We start from the raw sequence: 27,623 nt of genomic DNA on the forward strand, positions 1-27,623 counted from the left end.
ACAATGTTATAAGTTATTACAGTCGAGTTCTGATGCCGCAATTCTATAAGTTATTACAGTCGAGTTCTGATGCCGCAATGCTATAAGTTATTACAGTTGAGTTCTGATAGTTCTGATGCCACAATGCTATAAGTTATTACAGTTGAGTTCTGATGCCGCAATGTTATAAGTTATTACAGTCGAGTTCTGATGGCAAAATGCTATAAGTTATTACAGTCGAGTTCTGATGCCGCAATGTTATAAGTTATTACAGTCGAGTTCTGATGCCGCAATGTTATAAGTTATTGCAGTGGAGTCCTGATGCCGCAATGCTATAAGTTATTACAGTCGAGTTCTGATGCCGCAATGTTATAAGTTATTACAGTCGAGGTCTGATGCCACAATGCTATAAGTTATTAAAGTCGAGTTCTGATGCCGCAATGTTATAAGTTATTACAGTCGGGTTCTGATGCCGCAATGTTATAAGTTATTACAGTCGAGTTCTGATGCCACAATGTTATAAGTTATTACAGTCGAGTTCTGATGCCGCAATGCTATAAGTTATCACAGTCGAGTTCTGATGCCGCAATGTTATAAGTTATTACAGTCGGGTTCTGATGCCGCAATGTTATAAGTTATTAAAGTCGAGTTCTGATGCCGCAATGTTATAAGTTATTAAAGTCGAGTTCTGATGCCGCAATGTTACAAGTTATTACAGTCGAGTTCTGATGCCGCAATGTTATAAGTTATTACAGTCGAGTTCTGATGCCGCAATGTTATAAGTTATTACAGTCGAGTCCTGATGCCGCAATGTTATAAGCTATTACAGTCGAGTTCTGATGCTGCAATGTTATAAGTTATTGCAGTGGAGTCCTGATGCCGCAATGTTATAAGTTATTAAAGTCGAGTTCTGATGCCGCAATGCTATAAGTTATTACAGTCGAGTTCTGATGCCGCAATGTTATAAGTTATTACAGTCGAGTTCTGATGCCGCAATGCTATAAGTTATTACAGTCAAGTTCTGATGCCGCAATGTTATAAGTTATTAAAGTCGAGTTCTGATGCCGCAATGTTATAAGTTATTACAGTCGAGTTCTGATGCCACAATGCTATAAGTTATTACAGTCGAGTTCTGATGGCGCAATGTTATAAGTTATTACAGTCGAGTTCTGATGCCGCAATGTTATAAGTTATTGCAGTGGAGTCCTGATGCCGCAATGTTATAAGTTATTAAAGTCGAGTTCTGATGCCGCAATGTTATAAGTTATTACAGTCGAGTTCTGATGCCGCAATGCTATAAGTTATTACAGTCGAGTTCTGATGCCACAATGCTATAAGTTATTACAGTCGAGTTCTGATGCCACAATGCTATAAGCTATCACAATCGAGTTCTGATGCCGCAATGTTATAAGTTATTACAGTGGAGTTCTGATGCCACAATGCTATAAGTTATTACAGTCGAGTTCTGATGCAGCAATGCTATGTTATTACAGTCAAGTTCTGATACCATAATGCCATAAGTTATTACAGTCGAGTTCTGATGCCGCAATCCTATAAGTTATTACAGTCGAGTTCTGATGCCACAATGCTATAAGTTATTACATTCGAGTTCTGATGCCGCAATGCTATAAGTTATTACAGTCAAGTTCTGATACCATAATGCCATAAGTTATTACAGTCGAGTTCTGATGCCGCAATCCTATAAGTTATTACAGTCGAGTTCTGATGCCGCAATGCTATAAGTTATTACAGTCGAGTTCTGATGCCGCAATCCTATAAGTTATTACAGTCGAGTTCTGATGCCGCAATGTTATAAGTTATTACAGTCGAGTTCTGATGCCGCAATCCTATAAGTTATTACAGTCGAGGTCTGATGCCGCAATGCTATAAGTTATTACAGTCGAGTTCTGATGCCGCAATGCCTGCTGCTAGCAGCTGAGCCCTAAGGCGGGACAGGTCACCAAGCAGCAGCTTAAAGCAACTACAATGTAACATTGCTTTTCAGAAAGAATATGATACGATTGCATTCCTTAGTTAATTACAGAAAAGCTAGAACCTTTCTGCCTGTTACTACACATTCTGAGCTACTGCACCTTTTTTTTTAAACTGTGTTGTATTGAACTGTTTCTAATATCTTTCTGCAAAAATATCGAATAGATTTTTGATGTGTTTAATTTTGTACTCACGTTTTGTTTTTATTTGTCAAGTTTGCAAGCATGCACCCTCTTGCATATGACGCAGCTACACTCCAAGGTTTTAAGTGATGTAAGGGAAGGGTGATGTGCGACCATGTATTATATAGCATAAAGTACCCCCTGCCATACATGGTAAGGAGATTGCAAGTCACCGGGCGTTCCACATCCTTAGAAAGGAACTTGCCCTTCGGCCTCATTCCTCTGTATGGTTATAAAACTCTTGGATGAGTTGCAATATTCTTATAATGTATGGCAGGGGGTACTTTATCCCTTAAATATTGCCATCTTTGGGTTCAGGTAATATTTATAAACCACTCTACAGAAAAATAGGTCAATATTAGGCAGGCAGACAGACTGACAGATAGAAGAGAAGAGCAGAAGGGAAGAGAGGGGGGAAGGAAATGAAAAGGAGGAGTGAGAGAGAGTGAAAGATAGAGGAGGAGAGAAAGACAGAGACAGAGACACCAAGAGTGAGAGAGGGAAAGAGTGAGAGATAGGCATGTATAGAGAGGAAGAGTGAGAGATAGATAGATAGATAGATAGATAGATAGATAGATAGATCATAGAGTTTAAACTCTTTCATCAGTTTCTAGCAACTGTCTGGTGCATGCCAGGAAGCAGGCAGTACTGTGCAGTGTAGCTAGCTGGCATCTTTGTGTAGGCAGGGTGGGGAGTTTGCACTGGTGGCCAGTACCAGTTCCCGGTACTGTTGATAAGTTTGGGCAATCTGAGGCAGTGGGAGGCTGTCGTTGGTGGGCAGTGAAGAGCTGGCATCAGTGGGCAGTGAAAAGCTGGCACTGGTGAGTAGAGAAGGGCTGATACTCATGGGCAGTGAACAGCTGGCACTGGGGCAGTGAGGACCTGATACTCATGGGCAGTGAACAGATGGCACTGGTGGGCAGTGAGGACCTGATACTCATGGGCAGTGAACAGATGGCACTGGTGGGCAGTGAGGACCTGATACTCATGGGCAGTGAACAGCTGGCACTGGTGGGCAGTAAGGCGCTTGTTCAGGAGTGAGGGGGTGTTGTTGCCACCTCTGAACTAGGCTCCTCCCCCCCCCCTACATCAAAACCCAACATGCCAAAGTGCATTAGAGACCCAGTAAGACCCTCAAACAGTGAAAACAGTTGTTGGAGATTTCCACCGAGACGGCCGCCACTCCCCGAGGCAGGTTCCACGGCGTTTTCGGGTGAGGGTGGAGTATTTGAGTGAATAAAGATGGATTATTTGAGTGAATTCTCCGTTGCTAGACGGCTCCGTGGGGCACCGGAGACATTTTACACACACTCAGTCACAGCTGTGACCCCTCCCGTGTGCCCGGGGCCCGGCCCAGAGACTTTAATTTAAAAACCACATTCCTCGGATGTCAGACCCTTGGGGCGAGAGGGGGGCAAGGCGCGGGCGTTTCCGGGCAGGAGGGGCGTCCACAAGGCAGGGTTAGATGGACTCTCGGTGGTGCGGAGGGGAGGGCATCTGGGGGGCCGGGAGGGGTTTCATCCCGGAGGCCCCCAGGATGGCACCAGCGGCCTCTTCGCATGGCTGGTGCAATGATGCCAAGGAAGCCTGCTGGTGCCCCCTACTGGCGACAGCAGCTACACTGCAGGTATGGTTCAGTCGCACTTTCAATATAACAGGCACCTTTGTTTTCTTAATAATTGTGTCTGGATCCAAATCTGCGCAAAATGTTCCACTCTGGGCTCTTCGTGGCAAGTTTCCTACAGGTCAGTCAAGCCAGGGCCAAGAAATGGGGGTTCTAAACAGCGCATTTTCCAATTTTATTTTTTGAAGAATTGTTTACTCTTTCAAACAGTTTAAAAAACCGCCTGAACGGAATTACACCGAAGAAGACAGAACTTTACTCACGGATTCTGCTTTTGCAGGTTGGGTGTAAATGCATTCCATAGTTTTCTAGAAGTTTGCATTTGAAAAGGTCCTCAGGTTGGGCGAGACAAAGTTACACTTAGAGATCTCTGAATCTCCGATCTGCAGATTCTGCACATGTTTGCAAATCTACGGAGGATTATCAGCTTCATTTAAAACAAGCATTGGCAAAGCCAACAGGTCTCAGCTCTGCAAGAGCTACTGGCTTTCTTGATGTTCTTGAGCCCTGATCTACACCAGAGGAGCTGAGCAGCATGAAAGTAAACTTAGAAATAAACCCTATGATGCGCCCAGCGCTGGTACCAGGTCATAAGGTTTTTTCAGGTGGCACGGGCGAGCAACGAAGACAGGGAGAGGTGGGGGGCAGCGAAAGCAACAAAGAGATGGGGCGGGGGGAGGTGAAGAAGTAACACAAGCAAGAAGAAATAGTACCTCAATCACAGCGCAAGCAGCGGACGGACACGACTCAAGAGGAGTCAATCTGTGCTTGGTCCATGCTCCAGAGAAAGAAAAGGAAACGACGCCTGGCACGTGCTGGCCAATCAGGAGTCTGCAAAGAGCAGTGAGAATGAAACAACGAGGGGTAATTAATAATGATGGGCTTCAAGCCCTTTTCTGTACACAATACCCCTCGCAGCAATAGCACATGCGTTGTCAGCAGGCGAGGCCTACGAATAAAGGCGCCCCATTGGACTAGAGAGTTTTTGCAGGTTCGCGAATCCAGCTCCGTATGGGCGCGTTTCCCCGATGCAGGAAAAAATAGACAAAGGACATAAGGGGGTGAGTGAACCTACCCCGACCTCCAGGTGTGTGTGTGGCACCCCTAACGTGAATGCCCCTTGTATAAAAATAAAAATCCCTCTCCAAAAATATTGTGTGATGTGCAGATCCTGGGCTTTTCATGGGTCCCACAGACCCTACTGGGCGTCAGGTTTCTTGTTTCTACCACAGGATCTACGAATCACGAAAAACTTGGAAAAAATGTATCTAGAGCCCTAAAACTGTGCTTGGTCCGTGGTCACACGTGGAGGTTGCCGGCTCGTCGTGGGATGGGGGAGGCTCTGCCTGACGTCCAGGCCCGGCGTCCAGTTCCCTACAGTGTGCAGCTGAGGAGCGCATAGGCTGGCTACTGTCCAGGGCCTGAGGCCAACCAGCACCGTGTCTGGGGGTCACCCACCGGCAGAGAGCTGGGAACACGGACCAGGGTCAAGGGCCCTGTGCTGTGGGTGCTGGCCACCAGCAGAGAGCTGGGAACACGGACCAGGGCCCCGTGCTGTGGGTGCTGGCCACTAGCAGAGAGTTGGGAACATGGACCAGGGTCAGGGGCCATGTGCTGTGGGTGCTGGCCACCAGCAGAGAGTTGGGAATACGAACCAGGGCCCAGGGCCCCGTGCTGTGGGTGCTGGCCACCAACAGAGAGTTGGGAACATGGACCAGGGTCAGGGGCCATGTGCTGTGGGTGCTGGCCACCAGCAGAGAGTTGGGAATACGAACCAGGGCCCAGGGCCCCGTGCTGTGGGTGCTGGCCACCAACAGAGAGTTGGGAACATGGACCAGGGTCAGGGGCCCCGTCCTGTGGGTGCTGGTCACCAGCAGAGAGTTGGGAATACGAACCAGGGCCCAGGGCCCCGTGCTGTGGGTGCTGGCCACCAACAGAGAGTTGGGAACATGGACCAGGGTCAGGGGCCCTGTGCTGTGGGTGCTGGCCACCAGCAGAGAGTTGGGAACACGCTGTGGGTGCTGGCCACTAGCAGAGAGCTGGGAACACGGACCAGGGCCCAGGGCCCTGTGCTGTGGGTGCTGGCCACCAGCAGAGAGTTGGGAACACGGACCAGGGTCAAGGGCCCTGTGCTGTGGGTGCTGGCCACCAGCAGAGAGCTGGGAACACGGACCAGGGTCAAGGGCCCTGTGCTGTGGGTGCTGGCCACCAGCAGAGAGTTGGGAACACGGACCAGGGTCAAGGGCCCTGTGCTGTGGGTGCTGGCCACCAGCAGAGAGCTGGGAACACGGACCAGGGTCAAGGGCCCTGTGCTGTGGGTGCTGGCCACCAGCAGAGAGCTGGGAACACGGACCAGGGCAAGGGCCCTGTGCTGTGGGTGCTGGCCACCAGCAGAGAGTTGGGAACACAGACCAGGGTCAAGGGCCCTGTGCTGTGGGTGCTGGCCACCATCAGAGAGCTGGGAACACGGACCAGGGTCAAGGGCCCCGTGCTGTGGGTGCTGGCCACCAACAGAGAGTTGGGAACACGCTGTGGGTGCTGGCCACTAGCAGAGAGCTGGGAACATGGACCAGGGTCAAGGGCCCTGTGCTGTGGGTGCTGGCCACCAACAGAGAGTTGGGAACACGGACCAGGGTCAAGGGCCCTGTGCTGTGGGTGCTGGCCACCAGCAGAGAGCTGGGAACATGGACCAGGGTCAAAGGCCCTGTGCTGTGGGTGCTGGCCACCAGCAGAGAGCTGGGAACACGGACCAGGGCAAGGGCCCCGTGCTGTGGGTGCTGGCCACCAACAGAGAGTTGGGAACATGGACCAGGGTCAGGGGCCCCGTGCTGTGGGTGCTGGCCACCAACAGAGAGTTGGGAACATGGACCAGGGTCAGGGGCCCCGTGCTGTGGGTGCTGGCCACCAGCAGAGAGTTGGGAACATGGACCAGGGTCAGGGGCCCCGTGCTGTGGGTGCTGGCCACTAGCAGAGAGTTGGGAACATGGGCCAGTGTCAAGGGCCCTGTGCTGTGGGTGCTGGCCACTAGGAGAGAGCTGGGAACATGGACCAGGGCCCAGGGCCCTGTGCTGTGGGTGCTGGCCACTAGCAGAGAGTTGAAAACACGGACCAGGGCCGGGCCCAGGGCCCCGTGCTGTGGGTGCTGGCCACCAACAGAGAGTTGGGAGCATGGACCAGGGTCAGGGGCCCTGTGCTGTGGGTGCTGGCCACCAGCAGAGAGTTGGGAACATGGACCAGGGTCAGGGGCCCCGTGCTGTGGGTGCTGGCCACAAGCAGAGAGCTGGGAACATGGACCAGGGTCAAGGGCCCCGTGCTGTGGGTGCTGGCCACCAGCAGAGAGCTGGGAACATGGATCAGGGTCAAGGGCCCCGTGCTGTGGGTGCTGGCTACCAGCAAAGAGCTGGGAACACGGACCAGGGTCAGGGGCCATGTGCTGTGGGTGCTGGCCACTAGCAGAGAGTTGGGAACATGGACCAGGGTCAAGGGCCCTGTGCTGTGGGTGCTGGCCACTAGCAGAGAATTGGGAACACGGACCAGGGTCAGGGGCCATGTGCTGTGGGTGCTGGCCACCAACAGAGTTGAGAATACGGACCAGGGCCCAGGGCCCTATGCTGTGGGTGCTGGCCACCAACAGAGAGTTGAGAACACGGACCAGGGCCGGGCGCAGGGCCCTATGCTGTGGGTGCTGGCCACCAACAGAGAGTTGGGAACATGGACCAGGGTCAAGGGCCCTGTGCTGTGGGTGCTGGCCACCAGCAGAGAGATGGGAACATGGACCAGGGTCAAGGGACTTGTGCTGTGGGTGCTGGCCCCTAGCAGAGTGCTGGGAACATGGACCAGGGCCCTGTGCTGTGGGTGCTGGCCACTAGCAGAGAGTTGGGAACATGGACCAGGGTCAAGGGCCCTGTGCTGTGGGTGCTGGCCACAAGCAGAGAGTTGGGGACATGGACCACGGTCAGGGGCCCTGTGCTGTGGGTGCTGGCCACTAGCAGAGAGCTGGGAACATGGACCAGGGACAGGGGCCCTGTGCTGTGGGTGCTGGCCACCAGCAGAGGGTTGGGAACATGGACCAGGGTCAAGGGCCCTGTGCTGTGGGTGCTGGCCACCAGCAGAGGGTTGGGAACATGGACCAGGGTCAAGGGCCCCGTTCTTTGGGTGCTGGCCACCAGCAGAGAGCTGGGAACATGGACCAGGGTCAAGGGCCCGTGCTGTGGGTGCTGGCCACTAGCAGAGAGTTGGGAACATGGACCAGGGTCAAGGGCCCCGTGTTGTGGGTGCTGGCCACTAGCAGAGAGTTGGGACATGGACCAGGGTCAAGGGCCCCGTGCTGTGGGTGCTGGCCACCAGCAGAGACCTGGGAACATGGACCAGGGTCAAGGGCCCTGTGCTGTGGGTGCTGGCCACCAGCAGAGGGTTGGGAACATGGACCAGGGTCAAGGGCCCCGTGCTTTGGGTGCTGGCCACCAGCAGAGAGCTGGGAACATGGACCAGGGTCAAGGGCCCCGTGCTGTGGGTGCTGGCCACTAGCAGAGAGTTGGGAACATGGACCAGGGTCAAGGGCCCCGTGCTGTGGGTGCTGGCCACTAGCAGAGAGTTGGGAACATGGGCCAGGGTCAAGGGCCCCGTGCTGTGTGTGCTGGCCACCAGCAGAGAGTTGGGAACATGGACCAGGGCCCTGTGCTGTGGGTGCTGGCCACCAGCAGAGGGTTGGGAACATGGACCAGGGTCAAGGGCCCTGTGCTGTGGGTGCTGGCCACCGGCAGAGAGCTGGGAACGTGGACCAGGGCCCAGGGCCCCGTGCTGTGGGTGCTGGCCACCAACAGAGAGCTGGGAACACGGACCAGGGACAAGGGCCCCGTGCTGTGGGTGCTGGCCACCAACAGAGAGCTGGGAACACGGACCAGGGTCCAGGGCCCTGTGCTGTGGGTGCTGGCCACCAGCAGAGAGTTGGGAACACGGACCAGGGACAAGAGCCCCGTGCTGTGGGTGCTGGCCACCAACAGAGAGCTGGGAACACGGACCAGGGCCGGGCCAAGGGCCCTGTGCTGTGGGTGCTGGCCACCAACAGAGAGCTGGGAACACGGACCAGGGTCCAGGGTCCTGTGCTGTGGGTGCTGGCCACCAGCAGAGAGTTGGGAACACGGACCAGGGACAAGGGCCCCGTGCTGTGGGTGCTGGCCACCAACAGAGAGCTGGGAACACGGACCAGGGCCGGGCCAAGGGCCCTGTGCTGTGGGTGCTGGCCACCAACAGAGAGCTGGGAACATGGACCAGGGTCAAGGGCCCTGTGCTGTGGGTGCTGGCCACCAGCAGAGAGTTGGGAACACGGACCAGGGTCAAGGGCCCCGTGCTGTGGGTGCTGGCCACTAGCAGAGAGTTGGGAACATGGGCCAGGGTCAAGGGCCCCGTGCTGTGTGTGCTGGCCACCAGCAGAGAGTTGGGAACACGGACCAGGGACAAGGGCCCCGTGCTGTGGGTGCTGGCCACCAACAGAGAGCTGGGAACACGGACCAGGGCCGGGCCAAGGGCCCTGTGCTGTGGGTGCTGGCCACCAACAGAGAGTTGGGAACACGGACCAGGGACAAGAGCCCCGTGCTGTGGGTGCTGGCCACCAACAGAGAGCTGCCACAAGGGATGGTCAGAGGTCCGACCCTGCAGCCAACGCCCCCCACTGATCACGCCCCCCAGTGCTCATCGGAGGTTGGCCGCCAACAGGGGCACTTTTTGCCGCATAATTTAAATAACCACTCCACATAATTTGGTCCCTCGTGTTGCATAATTCTAGTAGCCCCGACAATGGTAAAGCTCTTCGGAGAGGTTGGTGTGCTGATGAAAACCACATTTCACAGGGAATTGTGAAATATGTTCCATTGAGACAAACAAATTAATGATTGAAAACAGTGTAAGAATTGATGAGGGGGGGGGGACAACCAGGGCAAGGTTAGGGGGGGTCAGGAATAACTGGTGTGAAGTGGGGTCAGGAAGGCAAGGACCACAGGTACTGCTGAGACGAGAGAAAGAGGGCAGGGAGTGAAAAAGAGGGGTAAGGGGGACTGTGGAGGAAATATGGACGGAGAGCGGAATAAAGTCAGCAAAAAAGAGAGGGGGGGGGGGGAGGGGGCGCAGAAACCACTGAATTGGGAGAGACCTGGAGGGGAGAGCAGGGAGAGCAGGAACTGCTAGGGGACGGCGGAGGGAACCAGGGAACATACTGCTGAGGGAAGAGAGGGGAAGAGAACAGGGCAACTGCTAAGGAAAGTGGGGCGGGGCAGAGAACAAGGCAACTGCTGAGGAAAGTTGGGCGGGGGGGGGACAAGGCAACTGCTGAGGAAAGAGTGGAAGCAGAGAACAGGGCAATTCCTAGGCGAAGAGGTGGCAGAAAACTGGGCACCTGCTGAGGAAAGAGGGGGCAGAAAACTGGGCACCTGCTGAGGAAAGAGGGGGCAGAAAACTGGGCACCTGCTGAGGAAAGAGGGGGGCACAGAATAGGTCAACTGGGGGGGGGAAGGGGGTAGAGAACAGGGCAACTGGTGAAAAAAGAGGGGGGCAACTGGTGAAAAAAGAGGGGGAGCAGAGAACAGCATAACTGCTGAGGAAGAGGGGGCAGAAACCAGGGCATATGGTGAAAAAATATGGGGAGCAGAGAACAGGACAACTGCTGAAGAAAGAGGAAGGTAGAGAACGGGGCCACTGCTGAGTGAAGGGGGACACAGAACAAAAGGCACTGCTGAGGAAAAGAGGGGGGCGGAAAACAGGGCAACTGCTGAGCGAAGAAAGGCAGCAAAGAGAGCAGGTGCTGGTTTTCCATGGAACAACCCCCCCCCGAATACCCGCCCCACCCTCGCTAAACTCATACCTGTGGCATTTACTGGGCTTCCGAGCGCCCAGGGCCCCAGTGAGGTCACCTTGAACTAGCGCCAGGAAGTGGCTGCATGCCTGAGAGGCACGCGAGGGGCACGTGCAGCATTGGGGGGGGAGGGGGGGAGGCAGGGCCCTGCTGACCACCCACCCAGCCAAAGCCCTTGACCTGGGATCCCGTACCCCCTCCAGCACCCTGCACTGGGGTCCGAGAAGCACAGGCCTACACTGGGGAAAGCTCACCCCCACCAGCCACCCCAGGGACAGTTCACCCCCACAGCCCCCCCCCCAGACACAGCTCACCCCCACCAGACATAGCTCACCCCCACCAGCCACCCCAGGGACAGTTCACCCCCACAAGCCCCCCCCAGACACAGCTCACCCCCACCAGCCACCCCAGGGACAGTTCACCCCCACAGCCCCCCCCCCCAGACATAGCTCACCCCCACCAGCCACTCCAGGGACAGTTCACTCCCACAGCCCCCCCCAGACACAGCTCACCCCCACCAGCCACCCCAGGGACAGTTCACCCCCACAGCCCCCCCCCAGACATAGCTCACCCCCACCAGCCACTCCAGGGACAGTTCACTCCCACAGCCCCCCCCAGACACAGCTCACCCCCACCAGCCACTCCAGGGACAGTTCACTCCCACAGCCCCCCCCAGACACAGCTCACCCCACCAGCCACCCCAGGGACAGTTCACCCCCACAGCCCCCCCCCCCCAGACACAGCTCACCCCCACCAGCCACCCCAGGGACAGTTCACCCCCACAGCCCCCCCCCAGACACAGCTCACCCCCACTAGCCACCCCAGGGACAGTTCACCCCCACAGCCCCCCCCAGACACAGCTCACCCCCACTAGCCACCCCAGGGACAGTTCACTCCCACAGCCCCCCCCCCCCAGACACAGCTCACCCCCACGAGCCATCCCAGGGACAGTTCACCCCCACAGCTCCCCCCCCCCAGACATAGCTCACCCCCACCAGCCACCCCAGGGACAGTTCACCCCAACAGCCCCCCCCAGACACAGCTCACCCCCACCAGCCACCCCAGGGACAGTTCACTCCCACAGCCCCCCCCAGACACAGCTCACCCCCACCAGCCACCCCAGGGACAGTTCACCCCCACAGCCCCCCCCCCCAGACATAGCTCACCCCCACCAGCCACTCCAGGGACAGTTCACTCCCACAGCCCCCCCCAGACACAGCTCACCCCCACCAGCCACCCCAGGGACAGTTCACCCCCACAGCTCCCCCCCCCCCCAGACATAGCTCACCCCCCACCAGCCACCCCAGGGACAGTTCACTCCACAGCCCCCCCCAGACACAGCTCACCCCCACCAGCCACCCCAGGGACAGTTCACCCCCACAGCCCCCCCCCAGACACAGCTCACCCCCACTAGCCACCCCAGGGACAGTTCACTCCCACAGCCCCCCCCAGACACAGCTCACCCCCACCAGCCACCCCAGGGACAGTTCACCCCCACAGCCCCCCCCCCCAGACACAGCTCACCCCCACCAGCCACCCCAGGGACAGTTCACCCCACAACACCCCCCCCAGACATAGCTCACCCCACCAGCCACCCCAGGGACAGTTCACTCCACAGCCCCCCCCCCCCAGACACAGCTCACCCCCACCAGCCACCCCAGGGACAGTTCACCCCCACAGCCCCCCCCAGACACAGCTCACCCCCACCAGCCACCCGAGGGACAGTTCACCCACACAGCCCCCCCCAGACACAGCTCACCCCCACCAGCCACCCCAGAGACAGTTCACCCCACAGCCCCCCCCCAGACACAGCTCACCCCCACCAGCCACCCCAGGGACAGTTCACCCCCACAGCCCCCCCCCAGACACAGCTCACCCCCACTAGCCACCCCAGGGACAGTTCACCCCCACAGCCCCCCCCCCCCCCCAGACATAGCTCACCCCCACCAGCCACCCCAGGGACAGTTCACCCCCACAGCCCCCCCCAGACACAGCTCACCCCCACCAGCCACCCCAGGGACAGTTCACCCCCACAGCCCCCCCCCCCAGACACAGCTCACCCCCACCAGCCACCCCAGGGACAGTTCACCCCACAGCCCCCCCCCCCAGACATAGCTCACCCCCACCAGCCACCCCAGGGACAGTTCACTCCCACAGCCCCCCCCAGACACAGCTCACCCCCACCAGCCACCCCAGGGACAGTTCACCCCCACAGCTCCCCCCCCCCCAGACATAGCTCACCCCCACCAGCCACCCCAGGGACAGTTCACTCCCACAGCCCCCCCCAGACAGAGCTCACCCCCACCAGCCACCCCAGGGACAGTTCACCCCCACAGCTCCCCCCCCCCCCAGACATAGCTCACCCCCACCAGCCACCCCAGGGACAGTTCACTCCCACAGCCCCCCCCCCAGACACAGCTCACCCCCACCAGCCACCCCAGGGACAGTTTCACCCCCACAGCCCCCCCCAGACACAGCTCACCCCCACCAGCCACCCCAGGGACAGTTCACCCCCCACAGCCCCCCCCCCAGACATAGCTCACCCCCACCAGCCACCCCAGGGACAGTTCACTCCCACAGCCCCCCCCCAGACACAGCTCACCCCCACCAGCCACCCCAGGGACAGTTCACCCCCACAGCCCCCCCCAGACACAGCTCACCCCCACCAGCCACCCCAGGGACAGTTCACCCCCACAGCCCCCCCCCCCCAGACATAGCTCACCCCTACCAGCCACCCCAGGGACAGTTCACTCCCACAGCCCCCCCCAGACAGAGCTCACCCCCACCAGCCACCCCAGGGACAGTTCACTCCCACAGCCCCCCCCAGACACAGCTCACCCCCACCAGCCACCCCAGGGACAGTTCACCCCCCACAGCCCCCCCCCCAGACATAGCTCACCCCCACCAGCCACCCCAGGGACAGTTCACTCCCACAGCCCCCCCCCAGACACAGCTCACCCCCACCAGCCACCCCAGGGACAGTTCACCCCCACAGCCCCCCAGACAGCTCACCCCCACCAGCCACCCCAGGGACAGTTCACCCCCACAGCCCCCCCCCCCAGACATAGCTCACCCCCACCAGCCACCCCAGGGACAGTTCACTCCCACAGCCCCCCCCAGACAGAGCTCACCCCCACCAGCCACCCCAGGGACAATTCACTCCCACAGCCCCCCCCAGACACAGCTCACCCCCACCAGCCACCCCAGGGACAGTTCACCCCCACAGCCCCCCCCAGACACAGCTCACCCCCACTAGCCACCCCAGGGACAGTTCACCCCCACAGCCCCCCCCCCCCAGACATAGCTCACCCCCACCAGCCACCCCAGGGACAGTTCACTCCCACAGCCCCCCCCAGACACAGCTCACCCCCACCAGCCACCCCAGGGACAGTTCACCCCCACAGCCCCCCCCCCAGACACAGCTCACCCCCCACCAGCCACCCGAGGGACAGTTCACCCACACAGCCCCCCCCCAGACACAGCTCACCCCCACCAGCCACCCCAGGGACAGTTCACCCCACAGCCCCCCCCCCCCAGACAAAGCTCACCCCCCCCAGACAAAGCTCACCCCAGGGACAGTTCACCCCCAAAGCCCCCCCCCCCCAGACACAGCTCACCCCACCAGCCACCCCAGACACAGCTCACCCCTACCAGCCACCCCAGGGAGAAGTGGAGAAGTGTGGCACAATGGTTAGAGCGGCAGACCCTGATGCAGAGATCTGGCCTGGGACCAGGGTTCAATACCCACCTCAGTGAGTCTTGGGGCTCAATTCCCTTGGACCAGATAATTCTCGCCTCAGTGCCTAATCTAATTAATGGGTCCCACTCTGTAACTCTGGGCAATAGCTTGCTTAATTTCCACAATGGCCCTGACAGCGCTTGGATGCCTGGCTTCACCCTGGACTGTCCAGGAGTGGGCGCCTCACAGGGAAAAGCCAGGAGGGTTCCACAGTGGTATGCGTACAGTGACTTGAGACCCTAATGGGCGAGTAGTGCGCTACACAAGTGTGAAGTTTACAGCTTTACAGTTCACCCCCACAGCCCATCCAGAGGCAGCCACCCAGAGACAGCTCACCCCACAAGCCCCCCTGAGACAACTCACCCCCACCAGCTGGCCCCACAGAGATAGCTCATCCCCACCAGCCCCCCCAGACACAGCTCACCCACACCAGGGACAGTTCACCCCCACAGCCCCACCCCCACAGAGACAGCTCACCCCCACCAGCCACCCCAGGGACAGTTCACTCCCAGAGACCGCTCACCTCTACCAGCCCCTCCAGAGACAGGTCACCACCACCCCCCCCTATGTTTTTATGAGGGTGGTGAGCTCTTGCAGTGTTAGGTGGCATTATGAGGGTGGTAGCCTCTTGCAGTGTTAGGTACACATTATGAGAGTGGTCAGCTCTTGCAGTGTTAGGTGAGATTATGAGGGTGGCCGGCTCTTTCAGTGTTAGGTGACACTATGAGGGTGAGAGGGCTCTCGCAGTGTTAGGTGGCATTATGAGGGTGGTTGGCTCTTGCAGTGTTAGGTGGCATTATGAGGGTGGTTGGCTCTTGCAGTGTTAGGTGCCATTATGAAGGTGGTCAGCTCTTCCAGTGTTAGGTGGCATTATGAGGGTGGTCGGCTTTTGCAGTGTTAGGTGTAAATTATGAGGGTGGTCGGCTCTTTCAGTGTTAGGTGTAAATTATGACGGTGGTCAGCTCTTGCAGTGTTAGGTGGCATTATGAGGGTGGTAGCCTCTTGCAGTGGTAGGTGGCATTATGAGGGTGGTAGCCTCTTGCAGTGTTAGGTATAAATTATGAGGGTGGTCGGCTCTTGCAGTGTTAGGTGAGATTATGAGGGTGGTTGGCTCTTGCAGTGTTAGGTGGCATTATGAGGGTGGTCAGCTCTTGCAGTTTTGGGTGACATTATGAGCGTGGTCGGCTCTTTCAGTGTTAGGTGACACTATGAGGATGACAGGGCTCTTGCAGTGTTAGATGGCATTATGAGGGTGGTCGGCTCTTGCAGTTTTGGGTGACATTATGAGGGTGGTCGGCTCTTGCAGTGTTAGATGGCATTATAAGGGGGGTCGGCTCTTGCAGTGTTAGGTGGCATTATGAGGGTGGTCGGCTCTTGCAGTGTTAGGTGAGATTATGAGGGGGGTCGGCTCTTGCAGTGTTAGGTGGCATTATGACGGGGTCGGCTCTTGCAGTGTTAGGTGGCATTATAAGGGTGGTCGGCTCTTGCAGTGTTAGGTGAGATTATTAGGGGGGTCGGCTCTTGCAGTGTTAGATGGCATTATGAGGGTGGTCGGCTCTTGCAGTTTTCGGTGACATTATGAGGGTGGTCGGCTCTTGCAGTGTTAGGTGCCATTATGAGGGGGTCGGCTCTTGCAGTGTTAGGTGGCATTATGAGGGTGGTCAGCTCTTGCAGTGTTAGGTGAGATTATGAGGGGGGTCGGCTCTTGCAGTGTTAGATGGCATTATGAGGGTGGTCGGCTCTTGCAGTTTTCGGTGACATTATGAGGGTGGTCGGCTCTTGCAGTGTTAGATGGCATTATGAGGGTGGTCGGCTCTTGCAGTGTTAGGTGAGATTATGAGGGGGGTCGGCTCTTGCAGTGTTAGGTGAGATTATGAGGGTGGTTGGCTCTTGCAGTGTTAGGTGGCATTATGAGGGTGGTCGGCTCTTTCCGTGTCTTCACTTCCTAGTCTGCAGTCTCGTGGTGTCCTGGTTGCAGGTGCCCAGAGAACAACCAGAGATGGTGAGCTGGTCTGCAATATCAGCCGGGGTGCTGGTGGTGATGGCTTTGTAAATGATTAGTTAGTGATGAAGATGGTGGGGTTGGCAAGGGAAGCCAATGAATTTTCAGCAGAGTGTGATGTGATCATATTACTTCTGCCTCTGGATGAGACGCGCTGCAGCGTGTAGGATGCCCCTAAGGGGTGCCAGTGTGGAGCCTGCGAGGTCACGGAACAGGCATTACCACCATTGAGATGCAAGAGTAGTTATAAGAGAGTTGGTAGGGGCATCTTTGTCCTTCTGGCAATGTGTTCTTCGAGGGAGAGGTTGGTGTCCAGCATTTGGTGAGCATTGGGGTTTGGACCCATCAGGTTTCAGGTCTTTGAGCCAGGTTTGTTTTGTATCTTGTTTGTTGTTCTTGGCAACTAATAGAAATGTCATGTTTGGGTCGAGCTTCGGGTCGGCGCTGGACACCCAAGTCTCGTTGGTGTGCAGGAAGTGTCTGAGCCTTGGGACCTCTGAAGCCGAGGAGACTTCCAAGCAGAGTTGTGCATCATCGGCATATTGATGAATCTTGTTGCTGTTTATGTGACCACCAAACCGCTCCATGTAAAGGCTGAAGATGAGAGGAGACTGCACGGAACCCGAGGAGACGCTACACACGATCGGGATCTTTTGTGCCCCGGAGGTTCCCATGTGAACAAGCTGATGTCACTTGGAAAGAACATGTTTCAGCATTTCTGCTACACTTCTCCAGGTTTCTGAAGTCTCCGTGGGATTAAAGAAGATTATTCCAGAAGGTCAGGCGTTGACCTATGAAGCCTTTGCTGCCACAGACTGGTTGGGTCCTTCTCCAAACTGCTACCAGAGTCAGCATTGCCACAGCCAGTGGGGTGGGTGGACTGAAAGCCGATAGACATCTATGTCTTGGTATCTGTAGAGTGCAAACCTAACTCAAGAACGGTGAACAGGGGGCATAGATCCTTCGAAGATTCAGGTTCTGGGAAAAGGTCAAGGGTAGACTGTTGGTTCAAAGATGGCCCTTGTGATTCATAGACAGAAAGGAGAAAATATGTCGAAAGAATACCCGCATGAAAGAAATATCTTATTTCTCACATTAGCTAACAAATCTATCATCCATAAAGACACCCGAACATCTCCCAGGGACACAGGCTGAGAACAAACTGCCAGAGAGGGTGGCCACAATTTGCTAAACCAAACTTTGAAAGAATTGTGGATAGTCGGAATGTACCATCTGGCAGGGGTGAGCCTGAGGCAGTTCAATGAGAGTCGCTACCAGACTTTGGCCCTGATGAAGCGCTCGGAGGACGTGTTACTCCGTCACAACGCTGACGGATATCCCGTCCAGCAAAATCTAAATCCCATTATATTCTATGGGATTTCGATTTTGGCGGGTGGGATATACGTCACAGTTGTGATGGAGTAAACCGTCGGCTGAGTTCTAAATCAGGTTCTTTGTCCAAAGCCAGCGAGGGTTCCAAATATTCATTGAAAGTTGAGTATCATCTGTGTGCATGAAGAACCAGGTGGGCAGGGTGGCAGGGGGCGGGAAGGGGCTGCAATAGATAAAATAGCAAAAGTGAGTGGGGGACCCTTAGGTACACAGGAAGCGGTCTAGGAGCTTATGGGAAAGGTCAAACAAGCATCATCCGAGCCCTAGAGGGTACCACTAATGGCCGCCAAGAGAGTCAGCAGTATCCGGGCTCCACCACCATCAACTACCATCTTAAATCCATCCAACACAGAGGCCATCCCACCCCTGCCCTGCCTCCAGGGTGGGATCCAGGGTGCCTGGATCAAGCAGCAGGTTGCCCGCCCTGAATGTTCAACAGAGCGAAGGAAACTCTCAGAAAATGAGTCCAAGATTTGAAGGTTCAAGAAGATGTTTGGTTCTAAGTCCCTTCTGTTGTACCACAGAAGTTTAACAAAAAGAAAACTTACAATTGCTCCTTCTCCGGTCGAGCCCCTAGAATTTGGAATGCATTTCCACCTGAAATCAGAGCAAACCCCTCGACTACCGCATTCAAAAATGAATTTAAATTTCTTCTGCTGAACAGGCGTCTTTAATAGTCGCCCCCTCGCTGCTCAGGCTGTTACCCATCCTGCGGGCTCCTCTCCATGCTGCCTCTAGTACACCGAGTGCTTTATTTCATCTATATTTCTGCTTTGCTTATTCCTTATTTCATTTCTCCCTGTATGTGTATCCGGTATGGTATTTTGTACAGTGCTCTGATGCCCAGATGGGTCATGTCAGCACTATATAAAACTCGTCTAATAAATAATCATATAAATTAAATAAATAAACATGGGGCAGGATTGCCTAGCCTGGTGCATTCCTCTTCAAACTAATCACCGATTTGGCTGTCCTCGACATATATCTGGAAGTGTGAAAACGTAAATCTTGCCTGCACAATGTACATATACTCCTATGTAATAACTAGAGTAAGTGCATATGTAAATTAATGTATCATCTATTTAATCAAGTATGGATGTTGTTTCATAGTATTTGGAAGCTTCCTTTGCATTGCCTATGCTTGATCATTTTCTCAGCTCGAGTCAGCCTGGAAGCCATTGCACTCAGAGCTGTACATTTGCACATTTCCTAGATGTGCAACTTGGTCCAGTGCTTCCTAGGGGAGATCATCTTGCCCCCTGTACATGAGAGAGGTTTTCACTGAGTAACACAGTTTCTGTCATGTGATTAAGCTCCATTGACTTGTATTGGGAAGACGGGTATGTATACCGGTCTAATTTTCTATGAATTGTAGTACTAGCTGACTACTTTCTAGAGAGAGCCCTGGTCATTTGAAATTACAGTTTTCTTTGCTCTTTTGCTGTGCAGCATTAAACACTAGTTGGAGATTAGGCTTCCAACATGTTGTCTCTTATTTTTGACAGAAGTGTGGCCTATGTTCCTCTTGGGCCTGCACCAGAGCTGCACAAATGTTGAATAGCTCGGATGAATGGAAGGGTCTTCAAAGCGCTGCATGTGACATCCTTGGTATGCTTGTTCCACAGAACCTACTCATACTTTTTATGTTTGGTTGAAGATAGCGCCTCACCAGGTGTCCTGGCCATTTGGGTAAAGCATCGTAGCCAGTCCAGAACCTCCCCAGATATCCTGATCCCTTACTCAAGCGATAATGGGGAGTCACCAGATCATCTGTCGCTGAGAGATCGGGGGTATCTGAAGGCTAGCAGATCATCACCCAAGGAGGAGAGGGGTTCACCAGACCTATGGAGGGGCTCCCAACCTTCAGGGGCTCCTGGTGCACCCAGAATGGCAGGAGGCATCTAACTGCCCAAGGACTTCCAGGTCCAATTCTTGACCCAGTCCAAAGGTAGCTGAATGCTACTTTGAGTGATGATATCATTTTTAAGGCTGTGACATCACTTTCTCTGTCACTGTGGTAAGGTGAAGTTATGCAAGTGACCGCATGGATGTCAGAGGTCAAAGGCCACGCACTGATGCCCTGTCGCATGGTAGGCTGCGGCCCAGGTGAAGCACTTTGTGCCATTCCCTCCCCCTATTTTTGGAAGAATGTTGCATTCTGAGTCCTATGTCCGCCTAAGAGTAGCTTTATATCGTCTGGACAGCGTAGTATTCAGATAAATTAACAAGCATTGGCAAAGCCGATAGGCTTTGTCATTGGCAGCTATTGGTTCTGGACAGCCTAGTGCCAGATAAATTAACAAGGATTGGGAAAGCCAGTAGGACTTGTCTTTGGTTGCGATTGGTTTTACAAGTGGCTTAGCCATGGTGTACAGCAACCCTGAGGTTTTGCAAAATAGCTAATAAAGAGAAAATTCATTTTTCAGGTGCGTGCACCAAGCATGTGCGAGCCTAGAAAATGATGCAAGAACTTTTTTTTTCGTTTTGTTTACTGATCTGAGTTGGATCAATATTTAAAAAGAAAGAAAGCAAGCCCCTGGGGGGAAGCAACACGTGGGGCTGGAATCAGGGAGAGTGGAGAGGGGGAAGCAACGCAAGGGTGCAGAGAGGGAAGTAAACAGAGAGAAATGTGGAGCGAGGGAAAGCAAAGTGCCAACAGAGTGCGCAAAGTTGGGCTGGGAGGGAGACAGCTGGAAAACACATGCACTCCAGTGGCATACTTACACTAACATAAATAAAGCAGCCCCTGAAACGTGAGCAGTGGAAGGTCATGAATACAGCATTTAAGCCCCAAGTGAGGGTCAAACGCATGAAGAGGAAGTAAAACTCACGCAAGATAACAAATCAGAGACAAGCAAATGAGAGTCACAATGAAGTCAACCAATGGTAAGCAGTGGGCAGCCTCTGTGACTGCCGACGCAAAGCATGCTACACGCATGTGATATCAATGGTGCAGTGTTTGCAGCCTCTGTGACTGCCGACGCAAAGCATGCTACACGCATGTGATATCAATAGTCAGTGTTTGCAGCCTCTGTGACTGCCGACGCAAAGCATGCTACAAGCATGTGTGTTTGCAGCCTCTATGACTGCCGACGCAAAGCATGCTGCAAGCATGTGATATCAATAGTGCAGTGTTTGCAGCCTCTGTGACTGCCGACGCAAAGCATGCTGCAAGCATATGATATCAATAGTGCAGTGTTTGCAGCCTCTGTGACTGTCGACGCAAAGCATGCTACACGCATGTGATATCAATAGTGCAGTGTTTGCAGCCTCTGTGACTGCCGACGCAAAGCATGCTACACGCATGTGATATCAATAGTGCAGTGTTTGCAGCCTCTGTGACTGCCGACGCAAAGCATGCTACACGCATGTGATATCAATAGTGCAGTGTTTGCAGCCTCTGTGACTGCCGACGCAAAGCATGCTACAAGCATGTGTGTTTGCAGCCTCTATGACTGCCGACGCAAAGCATGCTGCAAGCATGTGATATCAATAGTGCAGTGTTTGCAGCCTCTGTGACTGCCGACGCAAAGCATGCTACACGCATGTGATATCAATAGTGCAGTGTTTGAAGCCTCTGTGACTGCCGACGCAAAGCATGCTACAAGCATGTGTGTTTGCAGCCTCTATGACTGCCGACGCAAAGCATGCTGCAAGCATGTGATATCAATAGTGCAGTGTTTGCAGCCTCTGTGACTGCCGACGCAAAGCATGCTGCAAGCATGTGATATCAATAGTGCAGTGTTTGCAGCCTCTGTGACTGTCGACGCAAAGCATGCTACACGCATGTGGTATCAATAGTGCAGTGTTTGCAGCCTCTGTGACTACCCAGGTAAAGCATGCTACAAGCATGTGATATCAATAGTGCAGTGTTTGCAGCCTCTGTGACTGCCGACGCAAAGCATGCTACACGCATGTGGTATCAATAGTGCAGTGTTTGCTGACGCTCATCACATGAAATAAATAGTGCAGTGTTTACAAATTGTGCCCCTCTTGATACTGAGCATGTGATACAATTAGTGCACTGTTTACAGATTGTATATCTGTTGATATTAAGCATGTGATACAATTAGTTCAGTGTTTACAGGCTGTGCCCCTGTTGATACTAAGCCTATTATATCAATAGTGCAGTGTTTACAGTCTGAGCTCCAGTTGATACTGAGCATGTGTTACAAATAGTGCAGTGTTTACAGTCTGTGCCCCTGTTGATACTAAGCCTATTATATCAATAGTGCAGTGTTTACAGTCTGAGCTCCAGTTGATACTGAGCATGTGATACAAACAGTGCAGTGTTTACAGTCTGTGCTCCTGTTGATACTAAGCATGTGATACAAGCAGTGCAGTGTTTACAGTCTGTGCTCCTGTTGATACTGAGCACGTGATACAACAGTGCAGTGTTTACAGTCTGTGCTCCTGTTGATACTGAGCATGTGATACAAACAGTGCAGTGTTTACAGTCTGTGCTCCTGTTGATACTAAGCATGTGATACAACAGTGCAGTGTTTACAGTCTGTGCTCCTGTTGATACTGAGCACGTGATACAACAGTGCAGTGTTTACAGTCTGTGCTCCTGTTGATACTAAGCACGTGATACAAACAGTGCAGTGTTTACAGTCTGTGCTCCTGTTGATACTAAGCATGTGATACAACAGTGCAGTGTTTACAGTCTGTGCTCCTGTTGATACTGAGCACGTGATACAACAGTGCAGTGTTTACAGTCTGTGCTCCTCTTGATACTAAGCACGTGATACAACAGTGCAGTGTTTACAGTCTGAGCTCCAGTTGATACTGAGCATGTGATACAAATAGTGCAGTGTTTACAGTCTGTGCTCCTCTTGATATTAAGCAAGAGATGTTAATAGTGCAGCCTTTACAGAGGCCATGGTGCAGATAGTGCACTTCACACCAGTCCTTACGTTCACCTACACCAAGGCCATGGTGCAGATAGTGCAGTATTTACACCAGTTCTTATGTTCACCTACACCAAGGTCATGGTGGAAATAGTGCAGTGTTTACACCAGTTCTTATGTTCACCTACACCGAGGCCACAGTATAGATAGTGCAGTGTTTACACCAGTCTTTAGGTTCACCTACACCGAGGCCATGGTGCAGATAGTGAAGTGTTAACACCAGTCCTTACGTTCACCTACACCGTGGCCATGGTGGAAATAGTGCAGTGTTTACACCAGTTCTTACGTTCACCTACACCGAGGCCATGGTACAGATAGTGCAGTGTTTACACCAGTCTTTAGGTTCACCTACACCGAGGCCATGGTGCAGATAGTGAAGTGTTTACACCAGTCCTTACGTTCACCTACACCGAGGCCATGGTACAGATAGTGCAGTGTTTACACCAGTCCTTAGGTTCACCTACACCGAGGCCATGGTGCAGATAGTGCAGTGTTTACACCAGTCCTTACGTTCACCTACACCGAGGCCATGGTGCAGATAGTGCAGTGTTTACACCAGTCCTTACGTTCACCTACACCGTGGCCATGGTGGAAATAGTGCAGTGTTTCCTCTGCCTCCATATAGAATATGATACACACATAGTTGTTGGACCTGACTACACTAACAATGAAGTGCAAACAGTGCAGATTTTGCAACTTGTCGCATTATTTACAATGCGCACATGATGCACGGCACATCTGGCTTCCAGGGCTGTCTGAGCGGCGTCTGCGAGTAGCTGTGAGTACTTGTGAGTACTGTCGGACCTGCGCACCCGGGGCCACATTTATCATAGGATTGCGTGGTATTTGCATCACCTTGTGTGACGCAATGGCAACGCAATCCTTAAGTCAGATTTACCACGCCATGCAAGGCCACCTTGGTAAACCTGGAGTAACACGTCACTTGCTCGTGTTACTCTAAGCCTGGAGGGCGTTCCATGGGTGGAGCGTGGGCGGTCTCACCCATCCACCCGTGGATTTGACCTCCCTCCCAGATTTACCATTAGTGTTAGACCTGGGAATGCATCAGAATTGGGCGCCTTCTCACCAGAGGTGGGGGGGATCTTCATTCCTCCTGGTTGTTTCCTCTTTCCAGGTGCTGCTTTGTTCAAGAGCAGGCGCTGTAACATGGCGCCGAGAGTGGCGCGCACGAGTACTTTGTGGAGGTGACCCTAAGTGCAGCCTCCGGGGCGCACGGGGGGCGCCCTGTCCCCGGGGGGTGGTGTACTCCACCAGGGGAGGGCCTGTGCAGGGCACCCTGTACCCTTGCACTTGTGGGTACCTTCACATCTGTTAGGGGTGGGGGAGCCCCAGGAGGGGCAGGGCAGCCTTTTGTTTACACAACACACAGGCCAGTCTCAGAGCAGCGCAACCAGCTGCCATGTAGCGCCTTGGCAATGAACTTTCCTTTCAAGGGCGCTAGACAGGGGTCTGTTTGGATGGTCTCGGGGGGGGGGGGGAGCGAACCTTGGCACGGAGGAGCCACAGCAAGAAGGAGCTCTTGATGTTCCACCAGAACTGAGGGTGCACTGAGCGTAGGACACCCCAACCCAGGACCCAGGGACTCGCGCTTTACCCCAGTATCTTCCTCTTTTCGCCGCTTTGGCTCTCCCGCTCATCCAGCGCTCCTCCTCCACCCCTCGGGCGCCCTCCACGTGGCACGGGCTCACTTACCCCTTGTCTCGGTCAGTCGCGCCTTTCTGGGGTGCCCCTCGGCTTCTCTGGGGGAGCTCAGCCTCCTCCTCAGGCCACAAGACACGAGTTCTAAAGCTCTGCTCTCGGGCTTCGAGACGCTAGTCCAAAGATTCCAGCGCAGGGCTTCCAAGTGCTGTATGTGGGTTTGGTCAGACTTCCAGGCGCTGTCAAATTGCGATGCTTCACAGGCTCTGTAATGTTTCCAGGAGCTGTTTTTGTAGCTGGGTCTGTTGAAGGCTTCGAGGCGCTAGTGGGGATGCTTCCAGCTTTCCACGCGAGAACCTCCTGCACACCTTGAGTGGTGCTTTGAGGCGCTGTTCACGGTGCCCCAGGTCTCTGTATCAGCTTCCAAGCGCTGCCTGCGTGTTTCCTATCAAGGGCAATGCAGCGGCTTCGAGGCGCTCCTTCTGTACTCTGTGCTGGGTGTGCAGGGCGCCTGCTGCCATGCGGCCTTTTCAGAGACAGGACGTAGCGAAAGGAAAAAGAAAAAAAAGAGTGCGAGAGAGGAGTGAAAGAAGGGGGCGGCCCCTAGAAGCCGCGCTTCTTTATAAGGGCAGGCGGGGGGCCGGGGCGGCACAGGGCGCGCCCCGTGGCACAGCCCACGGCGCAGGGAGACCCCCAGGGACCGTTCAGGCAGCGAGGGGGAACGGAGCACTCGGGGGTCTCGGAGCACTCTGGGGGGGGGGGCTCACACTCCAGGTGAGGGTAGATCCCCCGGGGGTCACCGGACCAGGGGGCAGGTGACAGGTGGCCGAGCCGCCGGCGGGGGTGGGAGGAGGCAACCGCGGGAGGGAGGGAGGAAGGAGGAATACATTGGAAATAAGATGAAAAGAAAGAAAGAAAAATAAGATGAATAGAAAGAAAGGACGAAAAAAACAAGAATTAGAAGAAAAAAAACTAAGAATTAGAAATAAGAAAAGAACAAAATAAACTGAGAATTAGAAATAAGATGACAAAGAAAGAAATTAAACTAACAATTAGAAATAGGATAATAAAGGAATAACTGAGAATTAGAAATAAGATCAAAATAAATAAAGAAATTCAAGAAACTAAGAATAAGAAATAAGAGGAAAAAAGAAAGGAAGAACGTAAGAAAGAAAGAAAAGCAAGACACTAAGAATTATAAATAAGTGGAAAAGACAAAAAGAACGAAAACAAATACAGTAACAAAGAACTAAAGTAAACAAGAGCAGAACTAAATAAAAATCAGCAAATAAGAAATACAAGTGGGTAGACTATCATGAACTAAAAGAGATGGGCAGAGCAAGATAGAACCAAAGGAAAAAAGAAAGATACAAAAGAAAGTAGAAAGCAAAATCCGGAACGGGAGAAATAACGAAAGAGAATATAAGGAATACAAATGGTAAAACGGAGAAAATTAGAAAGAACGAAGGGAACTAAAATAAACTTACGGTGGAAAAATAAACCCAATAAACGGAAGAAAAGGTTCAAAGAAAAGTGAAATATAAGGTCCCCGCGGTTCGAACATGCTGTGGAGACTGGCGCTAATTTTAGAGCTCACACGAAGGAGGTGAGACCGCAACAAGAGGTGTGAGCAACCTCAGCCAATCCGAGGGGCCGGACACACCCCGCCCCCTGCACGCCTCCCGCCACACCCAAGTGTGCACAGCTCAGGCGTGGCGGGAAACCGTGGTGTGACGCCCTTCGTGGTGTGCACCACCCCCCACTGGTGCACCCATGCCAACCCCCTGGTGTGCATCACCCACCACTCCTGTACCCATGCCAGCCCCCCGGTGTGCACCCCCACTCCTGTACCCATGCCAGCCCCCCGGTGTGCACCACCCCCTACTCCTGTACCCGTCCCAGCCCCCTGGTGCGCACCACTCCCACTCCTGTACCCATGCCAGCCCCATGGTGTGCACCACCCCCAATCCTGTACTAATCCCAGCCCATGGTGTGCACCACCCCCTACTCCTGTACCCGTCCCAGCCCCCTGGTGCGCACCACCCCCACTCCTGTACCCGTCCCAGCCCCCTGGTGTGCACCACCCCCCACTCCTGTACCCGTCCCAGCCCCCTGGTGCGCACCACCGCCACTCCTGTACCCATGCCACCCCCATGGTGTGCACCACCCACCACTGGTGTACTAATTCCAGCCCATGGTGTGCACACCCCACTCCTGTACCCATGCCAGCTCCCTGGTGTGACCACCCACCACTACTGTACACATGCCAGCCCCTTGGTGTGCACCACCCACCACTGGTGCACCATGCCAGCCCCCTGGTGTGCACCACCCACCACTCCTGTACCCATGCCAGCCCCCTGGTGTGCACCACCACCCATTCCTGTACCCATCCATCCAAGCGCCCTGGTGTACACCACCCACCACTACTGTACACATGCCAGCCCCTTGGTGTGCACCACCAACCACTGGTGCACCATGCCAGCCCCTTGGTGTGCACCACCCACCACTGGTGCACCATGCCAGCCCCCTGGTGTGCACCACCCACTACTAGTGCACCCATGCCAGCCCCCTAGTGTGAACCACCACCCATTCCTGTACCCATCCATCCAAGCGCCCTGGTGTGCACCACCCACCACTCCTGTATCCATCCCACCCCCCTGGTGTGCACCACGCACCACTCCTGTACCCATCCAAGCCCCATGGAGTGCACCACCCACTACTCCTGTACCCCCTGGTGTGCACCCCTCCACTCCTGTAACCATCCCGGCCCCCTGGTGTGCACAACCCACCACTCCTGTACCCATCCCAGCCCACTCCTATACCCATCCCAGCCCTCTGGTGTGCACCACCCACCACTCCTGCACCCATCCCAGCCCGCTGGCGTGCACCGTCCACCACTCTTGTACCCATCCCAGCCCCCTGGTGTGCACCTCCCCCAAATTCTGTACCCGGCCCAGCCCCCTGGTGTGCACCACCCTCCACTCCTGTACCTGTCCCAGCCCCTGGTGTGCACCCCCCCCCCACTCCTGTACCCATCCCAGATCCCTGGTGTGCACCACCCCCCACTCCTGTACCCATCCCAGCCCCCTGGTGTGCACCACCCCCCACTTCTGTACCTATCCCAGCCCCCTGGTGTGCACCAGCCCACTCTCCTGTACCCATCCCAGCCCCCTGGTGTGCACCACCCACCTCTCCTGTACCCATCCCAGCCCCCTGGTGTGCACCACGCCCCAATCCTGTACCCATCCGAGCCCCCAGGTGTGCACCACCCCCCACTCCTGTACCCGTTACAGTCCC

The 27,623-nt window shown here is 54.7% G+C and overlaps 1 protein-coding gene across 2 annotated transcripts in view; it reads right to left on the minus strand.

The window, feature by feature from the left end:
* Window positions 1-25,890, minus strand: part of SLC43A1 (solute carrier family 43 member 1) — a 278,331-nt gene extending 252,441 nt beyond the window's left edge. The window contains exon 1 of one of the 2 annotated variants that reach the window (XM_069233053.1): window positions 25,814-25,890. The gene's annotated coding sequence lies outside the window, so the exon portion shown is untranslated. Of the gene's footprint in view, window positions 1-24,380; window positions 24,881-25,813 lie in introns of those variants that run through there. The other variant, XM_069233052.1, reaches the window with a different exon arrangement.
* Between the last annotated feature and the right edge of the window lie 1,733 nt (window positions 25,891-27,623).

Source organism: Pleurodeles waltl, chromosome 4_2 (assembly GCF_031143425.1).
Source record: "Pleurodeles waltl isolate 20211129_DDA chromosome 4_2, aPleWal1.hap1.20221129, whole genome shotgun sequence".
In the NCBI taxonomy this organism is placed as follows: domain Eukaryota; kingdom Metazoa; phylum Chordata; class Amphibia; order Caudata; family Salamandridae; genus Pleurodeles; species Pleurodeles waltl.